Source organism: Podarcis filfolensis (assembly GCF_964270895.1).
Source record: "Podarcis filfolensis genome assembly, chromosome: 16".
Classification (NCBI taxonomy): domain Eukaryota; kingdom Metazoa; phylum Chordata; class Lepidosauria; order Squamata; family Lacertidae; genus Podarcis; species Podarcis filfolensis.
The window spans coordinates 2,046,255-2,060,007 of NC_139620.1; the positions used below are offsets into that span (position 1 = coordinate 2,046,255).

Consider the following 13,753-nt stretch of genomic DNA (forward strand, 5'->3'; position numbering starts at 1 on the left):
GGGAGGGCGTTCCACAGGGCAGGTGCCACCACCGAGAAGGCCCTCTGCCTGGTTCCCTGTAACTTGGCTTCTCGCAATGAGGGAACTGCCAGAAGACCCTCAAAGCTGGACCTCAGTGTCTGGGTAGAACGATGGGAGTGGAGACGCTCCTTTAGGTATACAGGACCGAGGCCATTAAGGGATTTAAACGTCAGCACCAACACTTTGAATTGTGCTTGGAAACGTACTGGGAGCCAATGCAGATCTCTCAGAACCGGTGTTATGCGGTCTCGGCAGCCGCTCCCAGTCACCAGTCTAGCTGCCGCATTCTGGATTAGTTGTAGTTTCTGGGTCACCTTCAACGGTAGCCCCACGTAGAGCGCATTGCAGTAGTCCAAGCAGGAGATAACCAGAGCATGCACCACTCTGGTGAGACAGTCTGCGGGCAGGGAGGGTCTCAGCCTGCGTACCAGATGGAGCTGGTAGACAGCTGCCCTGGACACAGAATGGGTGGGCACAGTAAGAATAGGATACTGGGTTAGCATGGCACCAGGTGACCAAGCAGACCCTTATCTCCTGATGCTCAAATGAAGCTGCTCCTGGGTATCGTCTCAGTTTGTGGGAGGGGAACATGAGCAAAACTGAACCTTGAGTCTCAAGCTTTTGGCATTACCATGGGTTACAAAGCAATGACGTGCATCCAAAGAGAGACAGAAACAAAGTGATACTCTGTGATTTATTGATCATTCTTTCAGAAGGAAGGGTAGATTAAATTACAGAGTTTATGATTACACTTATTGGAAACAATAAATAACACTGGATAGGGGAAAAAAGACGAAGGCACTGATGTTGTCATCATGTGTTCATCCCGAGATAACTTAGAAGAGTTGAGATACATCTGCAGACAGAACATCGGGGTGTGTCAGAGTTGCGGAACTGAATTTTATGGAGGCAAGAATGATGCTGAAGTTCTCTATAGATCTCAGTGGAGCTAAATGGGGTCCACCTTGTGGGTTGACTTTTCATCTGGGGGGAGGTGGACGTTTCAATTAGGCATCATCTGAACCAGGAGTCACTGGAGGAGGGCGGGGGGAGCACACCGCCCTAGGAAGCGTGATCCCAGTGGGGTGCCATCGCGGCTGTCCCCCCACCTGCTCTGGGCCAGTCCCTCCCCCGCCTGGTCTTCGCCCCCAGGTGCCCCAGCATGAAGCTCCGCCACTGCCAGGAGTGTGTTGCCTCTTTGATTATGGGGATTTGGGGTCTGTAGGAGTCAAAACCTTTCACCTGCATATTCCCTGCCCCATCAGTGCTCACAACAGCCTACTTCATAAGTGAGTCTTTAAATTCTTCAGTTTCATCCAGTTGGCTCTCCCACTGCACCTGATTCCCAGGACCAGAAAAACTTGTGGGCTGCTGGATGGAATGGATTGTAGTTCCTTTCAATGACCAGCATGTAGAGCCGGGAGGAAGTTCTCCTTCAAGTACAGGTTCCTCTGTGCACTTATTCCCAGTGTGTTGTGGGAGACAGAGAACATACCCCATGGAAGTATCTCTCATGTCACAATGGCGGTCTTTGGATCTAGCCAATGAGGGCGATTTAAAATGGGGGTTCTACTAAGCATGTGAATGGATGTTAATTTGGTCACCCGTGCAGTTCAAAGATCACCTCCAAGCAACCACCAGTCACAAGGCCACCAATGGAAGATGCGAGTGGATGAGCCACTAAATGATTTGTGGGACCAGTACCTTCGGGGAGTAGTTGCAAATCTGGGTTATATATCTACTGCTTTATCTCAGGGCATTCCTATCTGTGAAGCAGGGATTCTTCTAGACCTGTGGTCCTCCAGATTTTGCTAGACTCCAGTTCTCATCTTCAGCTCCACCTGCTGATCAGAGGAGCAAAGTACAGCTGCTGCTCTGGGCTCCTTTGGGATATACATGTAATTAAAAAAACAAATCTCCAATCTGTCCGGGGCTGAGTCCAACAATAACTGCAGAGCCACAGAATTTCCTGTCCCCATTGTAGGCCACATTTAGGATCAGGAACCAGCATTTGCTAGGCCTCACTCTGGATCGATGGATTAATGGAGAGGAACCGGTGTGTGGCCTCTGTATTATGGGGGGTGGGGAGCTGGAGGAAGATGGTAGAGGGTGTTTCGTGAAATTCTAAGAATCTGCTTGCTCCAGTTTAACAATTTAAAGCACTCTCTTGTCATTGGCTTCATCCATCATTCCCAGGGAAGATGGGAGACATAGAGCAGAACCCTCTGGAGGCCCCTGGGCAGGTTTTCCAAAGGAATCCAGTTAGCCACCATGAGAAAAGGATGCCAGACTAAACGGGTCATTGGTTTGATCCAGCAGTTTCATCTTATGTTCTCATGCTCTGTCTCCCCTCCTGCACTGTGCAGAGTCTCATGACAGGGAGAAGAAGATGGCTACAGAGCTGGGGAAATAGGGGCAGGACACAGTCTGGTGCAACCTTTGTAGGTGAGATCAGATGAATCCATCCAGATGGAGTGCACGTGTGTTTGTGTGTGTGTGTGTGTGCAGCAAGACCATAAGGCGAGTGAGCTCACCCTCATCTGTAAAAACTTAGCTGGAGGGCTGTGTCAACTTGTTGGGACGTCTTCGTAGCTTCTTTGCAGTGATGGACCTCTTGCCTTGCCCAGGTTCCTTGGAATCTTGACTTCTGTATCTTGCACTTGCTGCTGATCCCATACTCCTATTAACCTGAAGATCTCTTCCTTACTTTCAAGAGTCATTGTGTTTTGAAAAAGGAGCATGACAGTTGATGGCACCAGAGCCAATGGCAGGCAGGGCCAACTAACTGTAGCCTTCTCCCCATCCTGCTCCTCCTCGGTGCTGAGCTCTGCCAAGGGCAACACTGAAACTACGGAGGAGGAAGGTGAGCAGCAGTGCCACCTCCTGGACTGGATGCAAGGCAGGAGGCAGGCAAGTGGGGTCTGGATGAGGGCAGACTGAGATTGGTGGGGCAGTGCCCCATTTGTCCCAACAGATCAGTCTCTGCTGTACCCTCCAAATCATGAAGAGCTATTGCAATAGGAGTGAGGCAGAGCTCGCATGCTTGTACATCCCTCACACATTAATTAATGACTGACAAAGGCTAATGTCTATTCAATTTATATGCAAAGTTCAAGTACATAACAGAGAAGCACAACAGCCAATTGCAACAGCTGTAATTGGTGATAACAGATGTTTTCACTATTATTATTTTTTAATGTTATCACCACTGCTACTGCTACATTGGTAGTGTAACACCCCATAGTAGAAGATATTCCAGATCTTGACTGAGTCCTAAAAATGAATACAAGCAAACTTATTTAGGCCACAATTAATGGGGGGGGGGATCTGGTCTTGACTGAGCTCAAAATGAATGCAAGAAGTTATTTCCAGGCCACCACTGATCTGTCAGTCTTCCAGGTGCCGCAAAACATTTGCTTGAACGGGATAAGTTTCAACAAGTAGATTCTGCTAGTACAAATTCATCCACCATGGACACTAGAGGGAGATAACGCATCACGCTCTGAACTGAAATCAGTCAGGTCAAATCCCACCACGTTCATAGGTCTCTTCAAAAGAGACTTACTTTGGTTGTTGGGTAGCCAGGTAGCAAAGCAATATCAGACTACTTCTGGTGTAAAGTTTCCCTACTCGAGGAGCGTTTTGGAGAAGATCCTGTGAAAGAACCCATTATGAGAGCTGTTGTAGTGTAGGAAAGCCAGTGTGGTGCAGTGGTTAGAGTGTTGAGACAAGGACCTGGGAGATCAGGGTTCAAATCCCCACTTGGCTACATGAAGCCAGCTGAGCAACCTTAGACCAGGCCCTGCCTCTCACTCTACCTCACAGGTTGTTGTGGGGGTTTAAATGAGGAAGGGGAAAACCATGTATACCACCTTGGGCACCTTGGGAAAAAAGGTGGGGGGAAGAAGAAGAAGAAGAAGAAGAAGAAGAAGAAGAAGAAGAAGAAGAAGAAGAAGAAGAAGACGACGACGACATCAAATAGAGGGGGAGAACGTTCTCCACTTTGGTATGCCAAAGGTGGAATCTTGCATTTAGCATCAGATTCACACAACCCACTGGCTTGTATGGGTTTTCCTATGAGTCTCATGCACTGGACAGCTCCATGAATGGTCTGTCCATGGAATCTCTTTCCCCAGCACCAGCTTCCAGAAATCCCACCCCACAGCACTTGCCTTAAGAAGGTGGCAATAACAGAAAAACAGTTGAAGGAACACCTAAGGAGAGGCAATCAACCATATCAGAAATCATAATGTGTACATTGGATCTCTGTTGACCTTCCCTTGTAGGAGAACTACTTTGGGGGCCACTGGGATGGCTGCTTCTTCTGCTGGTGCTGGTGCTGTTCCACAGGAGGAGCAGGCTGGGTGTAGAGGAGGCCTTCAGCTTCTTTAGGAGAAGGGAGAGGAGGATGTGTTGGCTTCAGGGACTCTTGGCTCAGAGCACGGGGCAAAGCTGGAGTATCCTTGTGCTCCTGTTGAGTCTGGGGTGGGCCCTCCTTCTCCTTTCCTGATGGAGGTCCCTGCTTGGGCTCTGGATTATCTTCCTTGTCCACGTCAGACGCTGGAAGCTTGTCAGATGGCTCCTTCCTTGCTTGGGGCTCCTTCTCTCCCTGGAGAAGATCTTCTGGTTCTTTGGTTTCTAGGGGGTCATGTTCCTGGTCTTCTTCAGGTTTGTGGAGCAGTTCTGGTTCTAGGGTGGGTTCTGGATTCATCTTGCTCAGGGCAGGGGGCAGGGCAGGGCTCTGCTTCCGCTGCTGATGACTTTGCTCTGCCGACATCTTCCAACTCTTATTTCAACCTGGAAAAGGCAACAACAACATTTCGTAAATACTGGTAGTAAAAAATAGATAAATCTTGCCACAAGGAGCAAGCAGGGCAGTGCAAATCATGTATAGCTGCACCAAATATTTTCCAAATCTGTTTTTTGAGGGGATAAAAACGTGTAATATCAATATGGCAGTTTAGCTAGTTTAGTTTATTAAATGTGGACATCACTCCCAGCATCGGCAGCATACCGATACAAAACATCTCTAAGTGGTTTGCAACCAAGTGAAAATACAATAATAAAATGGCTTCAGGATTGTTCTAAAAAAAGTATTTGAGCCTATCTCTTGCTTATCATTTAATTTTAATTTTAATTTTTACTTATTAAATTTGCATAGCGCCCTATACTCATAGATCAGTTGTGTTCTACTACTACTACTACTACTACTACTACTACTACTACACACACACACACTATAGTGTTGGGTTTCTTTTATACTCAGTTTCAATGTTTTATATGATTTTATAAGTCACTTGGGGTCATGCCCCGTGAAAAAGCAACTAAATAAAATTAAAATAATAATAATAGATCTAATACAATGCTAGCCCCAGTTGGAGCTGATTGACTGAAAGTAACAGACATGAATAATAGGTCAATTAGTTTCTATGCGCATACTCTGAGCAGGATATGAAAGAAGAATTAGCAATTAGTAATCAATTGTTAATAATGAATGGTTAATAATACTAAATGTCACAATACAACAACATGTCGTCGGTGCTGCCCAGAAAACCTAGAAAGCAAAAATCTTTTTGCCCAGAGTCAAAATGACAATCATCTCCTGAGTGAGTGAGTGTGTGTGTGAACATGTGCTACTAACAGAGACTTTATCTCCTAACAAAATAACACACACATACATTTCTTTTATTTTTGTTTCCTTCTATTTATATCCTGCCCTTCTTCCATGCATGTGCTTCCCAGGTGGTCTCCCATCCAGACACTGACCAGACCCAGCCCAGTTTAGCTTCAGCAAGAGGATAACCCCATCTGCCTTCAGACCATTACCTTAAGATATCCGAATATCCACCTTCCCGCCCTCTCCTGAACAACCTCATCGGCCAGGTTGTCGAAACACTACATCTTCCTCTTTCCTAAATTAGTCACTTAAGTGATACCAACCAGTCAGGGATCCCACAGCGAAAGGGGTGATGTCACAGTGCCATGCAACCAACTGGTTCGGCACAGCGATGACATATCTAGAGGTGCTTAATCTGGATCAGCCCAACCTGATCTCAGTTCCTCGTAAGAAGCTGATTTACGCTGAGTCAGACTCTTGGTCCCTGCAGCTTAGTGTTGGCTACTCTGACTGGCAGTGCCTCCCCAGCCTTTCAGACAAAGAACACTTCTCAGCCACACCTGGAGACACCAGGGATTGAACTTGTGACGTTTTGTGTGCAAGGCAGATGTCTGACCGCCAAGCTACAGACCTTCCCCAGGGTTATAGCCCTAGTTATCTCCAAAGTGCACTGCTGCAATGCCTTTTACACAGGGTTGCTTTGGAAGGTGGTTCAGAAACTTAAGTTGCTGAGAAACAGAGCTACCAGGATTATGGTTACCAGATGTCCCTGTTTCCTGGGGATAGTCCCCGGATTTACACATCTGTCCCTGTACAAAATCCGTCCCCGGAATGTCCCCAGATTTCATTTAATGTCCCCAGATTTATATTTTAAGTGTTGTAGATTTATTAGTAGGGAATGAATGTTGCGTGACTGGTTCAACAGCACAAGACACATCATATGGGGACTTCTGGCGAGGCAAAATGGTGGGTGCCACAGCAGTGGGCAGCTCCTGAAGCCAGCCAGAGCCAACTGCGTTACCAGGCTGGCTCCAGGCTGCTGAGACTGCCACTGCTGAGGGGGAACCAGGGACGCCCAGAGCGTCAACTGGGGGAACCGCTGACACCCTCCCATGACCCAAATCGAGCCAGGAGTGAGAGCGCCCAGCCACCTGGCCGACAGCCCAGCGGCACTCCAGGGCCAGTAAAAACCCCGGAGCTGATGCAGGGAGAAGGAGGAAAGGAGAAGGAAGAGAGAAAGAGGAAGGAGAAAAAAGAGAGGAGCCCCGACCTTGCCGCACTGCTGCCGCTGCCGCCGCTGAGGAAGAGAGGTAGGAGAGCACTGGGAGGGCAAGGACACGTGGTACAAGCCCAGGCCCAACCTGAGCCTACTCCATGGCAGATAGCGCTCCAAGAGATCAGGCCAGGGCCGCGCGACAGAGGAGACCCAGAAGAGAAGATATTACTTCTTAATTTGTTTAAAAAATGATTTTTTAAAAATAACTTTCCCCCCTCTTTTTCTCTCACGCCTGCGCAGAAGCAATTTCCAGTGCCACGGACATGCGCAGAAGCAATTTCTGGAGAAAAAATGGTGCAGCCCGAACGATATGAATCAGAACCATGTGGCGATTTCTGAACTGTCCACAGGCCGGATCCAGAACCCATTCAGGCCAGAACCAGCCCACGGGCCTTGGGTTGCCAACCTCTGCTCTAGCCCACCCATCCAGAACCTGGTGTGCTCCTCACTGGACTACAATTCCCATCATCTCCAGCAATTCTAGACAATGGTCAGGGATGGGGGAGCTGTAGTCCATCATCATTTGGGGGACCCAAAGTTGAAGAGCGCTAGTCTAGTCCACCTTTCCACAACCCGGTGCCCTCCGAATGTCACTGGACTACAACTCCCAGAATCTCTGAGTGTTGGCAGGGGCTGGTGGAAGTCAAAGACCAAGAACATATGGAGGGCACCAGGCTGCAATAACACACTGTTGGGTTGCTCCCTTCTCCTCCCCATTTGGTTGTCCAAAGTTGACCTTAGTATACTGTATTTTTCGCTCTATAGGACGCACCTTTTCCCCTCCAAAAATGAAGGGGAAATGTGTGTGCGTCCTATGGAGTGAATGCAGGCTCCTTGGCTTCAGCGATAGCAACGCGAAGCCTCCAAAGCGCAGAGGGAGAACTCCCCCCGCGCTCCGGAGGCTTCGCGTTGCTTTCGCTGAAGCCGCCTGAAGCCCCCAGAGTGCAGCGGGAACTCCCACTGCGCTCCGGGGGCTTCAGGCAGCTATCCACAAGCCTTCGGAGCACAGCAAGAGCTCCCGCTGCGCTCCGAAGGCTTGCGGATAGCCGCCTGAAGCCTGGAGAGTGAGAGGGGTTAGTGCACACCGATCCCTCTTGCTCTCCAGGCTTCACTTCGCTGGAGAGGCGCTGCACAGTTTTCCCTCTCTGCGCAGCGCCCCTTCAGGGAAGCAGGAGGAGAAATGGAAGGGACTCCGTTTCTCCTGCCGCTTTGCTGAAGGGTGCTGAGCAGAGAGGGGGAGAATTTTTTCCCCCTGTTCTCCCCCTCTTATGGTCCGGTGCATCCTATGGTCCAGTGCGTCCTATAGAGTGAAAAATATGGTAAATAGCAAAAGATATATAGCATCATACTTACCCAAACCCTCAAGTCAAACTGGGAGTCCTTTGTCGCTGCAAAGCTGTTTCTGGAGGGGAAGATAAGAGACTGGTCCTTTTTATATAGTTTGGGGTTTGAGGTGCCGTTTCAGTGAGTCAAACATACCCTTTTGCTTCGGAATGCATTGCAACCCCATCAGCTCATTCAAATTATCAGTTTGGGCCATTCCAAGGACAGAAAACTCCCAAGTGTGGCATGTTTAGAAAACATATGTCTCTGAGTTGCACCTTTGTCAAGCCTGCCTCGCCCAGTAGTTCCCCACCACCACTAAAATAAAACCACCACCCAACAGTCCTAGGTCTTCTTTGAAAAAACACACATATTTTGAATTATTCAAAGAGGCTGGAAAGAAATCACCAGTATAAAAATAAGTTGAGAATCTTGTCATGAGGATATCAGAGGAACACCCTCCACTCAAAGGTATTCAGAGGTAGACTATCTCTAGCCATGGAGGTTCCATTTAACTATCATGGCTTGTTTGTTTCATAAAGTTAATACACCATTGTTTTCCCAGCAGTGATGTATGGAAGCGAGAGCTGGACCATAAAGAAGGCTGATCGCCAAAGAATTGATGCTTTTGAATTATGGTGCTGGAGGAGACTCTTGAGAGTCCCATGGACTGCAAGAAGATCAAACCTCTCCATTCGGAAGGAAATCAGCCCTGAGCGCTCACTGGAAGGACAGATCCTGAAGCTGAGGCTCCAAGACTTTGGCCACCTCATGAGAAGAGAAGACTCCCTGCAAAAGACCCTGATGTTGGGAAAGATGGAGGGCACAAGGAGAAGGGGACGATGGAGGGCGAGATGGTGGGACAGTGTTCTCGAAGCTACGAAGATGAGTTTGACCAAACTGCGGGAGGCAGTGGAAGACAGGAGTGCCTGGCGTGCTCTGGTCCAGGGGGTCACGAAGAGGCGGACACGACTAAACAACTAAACAACAACACCATTGTAGAAAAAATGGGGAGGGACCTCAGTGGCAGTCCATGTAACAGCCTTCAGATGTTGTTAACCTACAACTTCCAACATGCTGGCTGGTGTTGATGGAAGTTGGAGCCTAAGAACAACATCTGGATGGCACCACATTGGCCACCCCTGGGGTAGACAGAGCGGAGTTGGGTGGTCCTGTGGACCAAGTCATTAGGAGTCAGCTGACTGTGTTCTTATGTTCCATCCCAACCCCAACCATCTCTTCTCCCAGGGTCAGCAAACTTTTTCAGCAGGGGGCCGGTCCATTGTCCCTCAGACCTTGTGTGGGGCTGGACTATATTTTGAAAAAAAAATAATGAATGAATTCCTATGCCCCACAAATAACCAAGAGATGCATTTTAAATAAAAGGACACATTCTAATCATGTAAAAACATGCTGATTCCCGGACCGTCCGCGGGCTGGATTTAGAAGGCGATTGGGCCAGATCCGGCCCCCGGGCCTTAGTTTGCCTACCCATGGTTTAGATAGCCTAAAAGGCCCCTTGCAACTCATTGAGTCCATGGCCACATTCACACCATCCACCTGAAGCCCTATAATACCATGTTAAAGAGTCATGGCTTCCCTCAAAGAATTATGGGAACTGTAGTTCATTGAAGCTACTGAGAGCTGTTGGGCTTCCCATTGGGGCATTGGGGCATCTGGTTGGAGGCTGGACTAGGTGGACCCAGCAGGCTCTTATGTTCTCAAATTGCTACAAAAACCTGTCCGCTCACAGAGCTGCAATTCCCTGGGTGGTTTAGCAATCAATCCCTCTTCACAGGGAACTCTGGGAATTGTTGTTTTCTGGGGGGGGGGGGGGGAATAAGGGTCTCATAGCAACTCTCCACAAACTACACTTCCCAGAGTCTGTTGCAGGAAGCACAGAGAGATTTTGTATTTGTGGTCAACCTCATGTGGAAGACATGATCATCTGTTAGCTGCCCCTTATATAGAGACCCAAGAGTTCTCTTTCTGAGGCCTTTGTCCACACAAAGCAAGCAAGCACACCCACGCAGAAATACAGTGGTACCTTGGTTTAAGAACAGCTTAGTTTATGAACAACTTGGATTAAGAACGCTGCAAACCCCAAAGTAGGTGTTTTGGTTTGTGAACTTTGCCTTGGAAGCAGAACACTGTTGAGTTTGTTCCATTTGTAAATGGAGTCCCCTGCTGCTATGGGAAAGCACGACTTGGTTTAAGAATGCTTTGGTTTAAGAACGGACTTCCAGAGCAGATTAAGTTTGCAAACCAAGGAGATTGGTTTCTTTTGAGTGACAATGATAACTTTGTAACACAGAGAGTTACCTTCTATGTACAGTGGTACCTCAGGTTACAAACACCTTGGGTTACAGACTCCCCAAACCTGAAAGTAGTACCTCAGGTTAAGAACTTTGCTTCAGGATGAGAACAGAAATTACGCAGTGGCAGCACAGCAGCAGCAGGAGGCCCCATTACCTAAAGTGGTACCTCAGGTTAAGAACAGTTTCAGGTTAAGAACGGACCTTCAGAATGAATTAAATTCGTAACCAGAGGTACCACTGTACTGGCTGGGAAAAAATCTGGAAAAGGGAGTTAGATAACGTTGCTGTTAATGGTTGTGGCGATTCAGAGATTTAATCTGAAATGAAGCTGGATTTGAGTTTATTGGCATCTCTGGTAACTTCTCTTTCTTAAAGCATGGATGTTGGCAATTGGATTTTTAAAATGCAAAGTAGTATTAGAATTGCAGCTGTCAGAGACGTGCAAGGGAACTGTATGTTAATACACAAAGTCTTTGCAGGTTTTTATATTATGGATGCAAGTTTTGTATTATTTTACTAATACCATTGCTTAATAGTGTTTATCTTGACCTTTGGCTAGAACAATAAACTTAGGAACTGGGGTGGGGGGAGCCTTTTAAAGTGGGATCACAGCACTTTAAATGTACAGTGTGAATGTGATCTATGATTCTAGGATGTTGGGTCAGATCTGATCCTGGAAGGCTACTTTAGCGTTGATGCCGGGACTTGGGCAATCTCCCCACAATTCTGTGTGTCTGGTTCTTTCTACGCAATAAATGCTAGACACCTTGTGAAACAGCACCAAGCTTCTCCTGTGACATAACTCAAGTTGTCTTCCGGCCTCCACTTCCTTTCGGCCTTCTCACTCTTTCTCGGCAGACCTCTCCGGATCCGCGTTCCCTTAGGGAAGCCATGGACTGGGCAGGGAATGAGGTGCTCCCAGCCCTGGAATGAGCTTCCTTGTAACCATCTGGAGCTGTGGAACGAGATTTTCCAGGGCGCGCCTCACCCTAGATTACTTGATTATGGGTTGCCCTCTTCTTCTTTTTGTTATTATCCTTGACTTCTCCCCACCCTTTCTTGTCCTCATTTGTTCAACATGACTTCAAGGTGCACACACCTGCATTCCACCTGTTGTGGCTCATCCTTTGGACCAGATTCCATTTCTCTCTGGCACTGTGTGCACCTAGCAAAACCAGACGGACCTGGCCATGAGGAAGCCACATGCATTTTAATTAAGCTTCTGTGGCAGAGACCTTTCTTGGAGATTTGGCAGCCGTCTACTTCTGTGTCCTTGCCCACACATGACAACACACACATTAAGAGCAGAAGGAACTGGAACTAATTGCTTTCTAAAATGAACTTTTGAAGCACTGGTGTGTATATATAAGAACAAAGGAAGAAGCTGCTGGATCAGACCAGTGGTCCAGCAACTTGTTCTCACAGTGGCCAACCAGATGCCCGGATGGGAAGACTGCAAGCAGGCAAAACAGCAACTCTCTCTACCTGTGATTCCTAGCCATTGGTACTCAGAAGCATTCTGACAGTGGAGGTAGAACGTAGCAGTTCTCAAATTTAAGAAAAAAATGCTTACAAAGATGCACATATTTCATTAAAGTTTTCATTAAAATGAATATATTAGTGAAATTGGGACACGGGTTAAACCACAGAGCCTAGGACTTGCCGATCAGAAGGTTGGCGGTTCAAATCCCCGCAACGGGGTGAGCTCCCGTTGCTCGTTCCCAGCTCCTGCCAACCTAGCAGTTCGAAAGCACATCAAAGTGCAAGTAGATAAATAGATACCACTCCGGCGGAAAGGTAAATGGCACTTCCGTGCGTTGCTCTGGTTCGCCAGAAGCGGCTTAGTCCTGCTGGCCACATGACCCAGAAGCTGTACACTGGGTCCCTCGGCCAATAAAGCAAGATGAGTGCCACAACCCCAGAGTCCTCCGCAACTGGACCTAACGGTCAGGGGTGCCTTTACCTTTACCTTTACTATTAGTGAAATTAACATTCAGAACTTCAGAGCATGGGAAGTCACCCAAAAGATATATAATTTGGCATGGAATATTTGGCTTTTTATTGTATTATAATTTGGAATGCTTTAATGTGGTTTTATTGGATTGTTAAAATGGAAAATTTAATATATATATATATATATATATATATATTTTTTTTAAAAAAGAAATCAACTTTCTGAAAATAATTGCGTTACCAAAACCCTGCCTGAAATTCTGGAGAGTCACAGCTAGTCAGTGTAGACAATGCTAAGCCAGATTGAGAAATGGTCTGACTTTATCGGCGGCAGATTCCTATTTAAATCATACTTTTTTTCAGAATCATGAGATCTGGAATCTTGCTTTTTTAAAATAAAAAGGGGGTGGGTCTGACTCAGGAGAAGGTAGCTTCCTTTGTTCCTGGGAAGAGCTGTCACTCAGTGGCAGAAAGTCCCAGTATTTTGCATCTCCAGGCAGGGCTGGGAATGTCCCCTGCCTGAAAACCTAGAGCAGCAGTTCTTAAGATGTTGTTGGACTACAACTCCCATCATCCCTGATCTCTAGCCTTGCTAGCTAGGAGTGATGGGAGTTGTAGTTCAACAACATCTGGGGACCCACAGGTTGAGAAAGTCTGCCCTAGAAAGCCATGGCTAGTCAAGGTAGACAATACTGAGCCACCAACCTTCTGACTCACGATAAGGTCACTTTCTACTTCCCTATACTTTTCCCACCTTGGTAAGGCGCTCCACACCTAGAATTCAAGCACCTGGAAGATATCACATTGTGATTGCAAAGAAACCAAACTTATCTCATAGAATCATAGAACTGTAGGGTTGGAAGGGCCAACAAGGGTCCTTTAGTCCAGCAGGAATCTCAACCAGATCAAAACATGGCCTGTGTGGGTTTTATGAATACAGTACTGGCTCCCAAAAACCAGAGGGAGTGCTTGTCTGCAGAATGCATGACAAAACAAGCTCTATTGGCTGAGAGGGTATAATTACGGATGCCTCTGAGATGTTCTCCAAGGAAGAACCAGTCTGACTCTCACAACTTTCCATGATTGCTCAAGCTCAATGCGTTGTCAAAGCATCTTTTGGAGATGGAAGGAACTCCAATGATCCCATTCTGAGTTTCCCAGATGGTGTACTGGGACCACCTGTGGACCTCTGTGCTGCAACCCACCCAGAGCTTCCCCATTCTCCCACCCACCCACATTGATCAT

At 47.3% G+C, this 13,753-nt stretch overlaps 2 long non-coding RNA genes across 3 annotated transcripts in view; both read right to left on the reverse strand.

Moving 5' to 3' along the window:
* Window positions 1-13,753, reverse strand: part of LOC310751984 — a 297,164-nt gene that overhangs the window by 20,679 nt on the left and 262,732 nt on the right. The window lies entirely within an intron of this gene.
* LOC310751535 lies at window positions 702-1,606 on the reverse strand. The gene is made up of 2 exons (XR_014542596.1): window positions 1,264-1,606; window positions 702-877 (listed from the first exon to the last, which is right to left on the reverse strand). It is a non-coding gene; the product is annotated as an uncharacterized lncRNA (long non-coding RNA).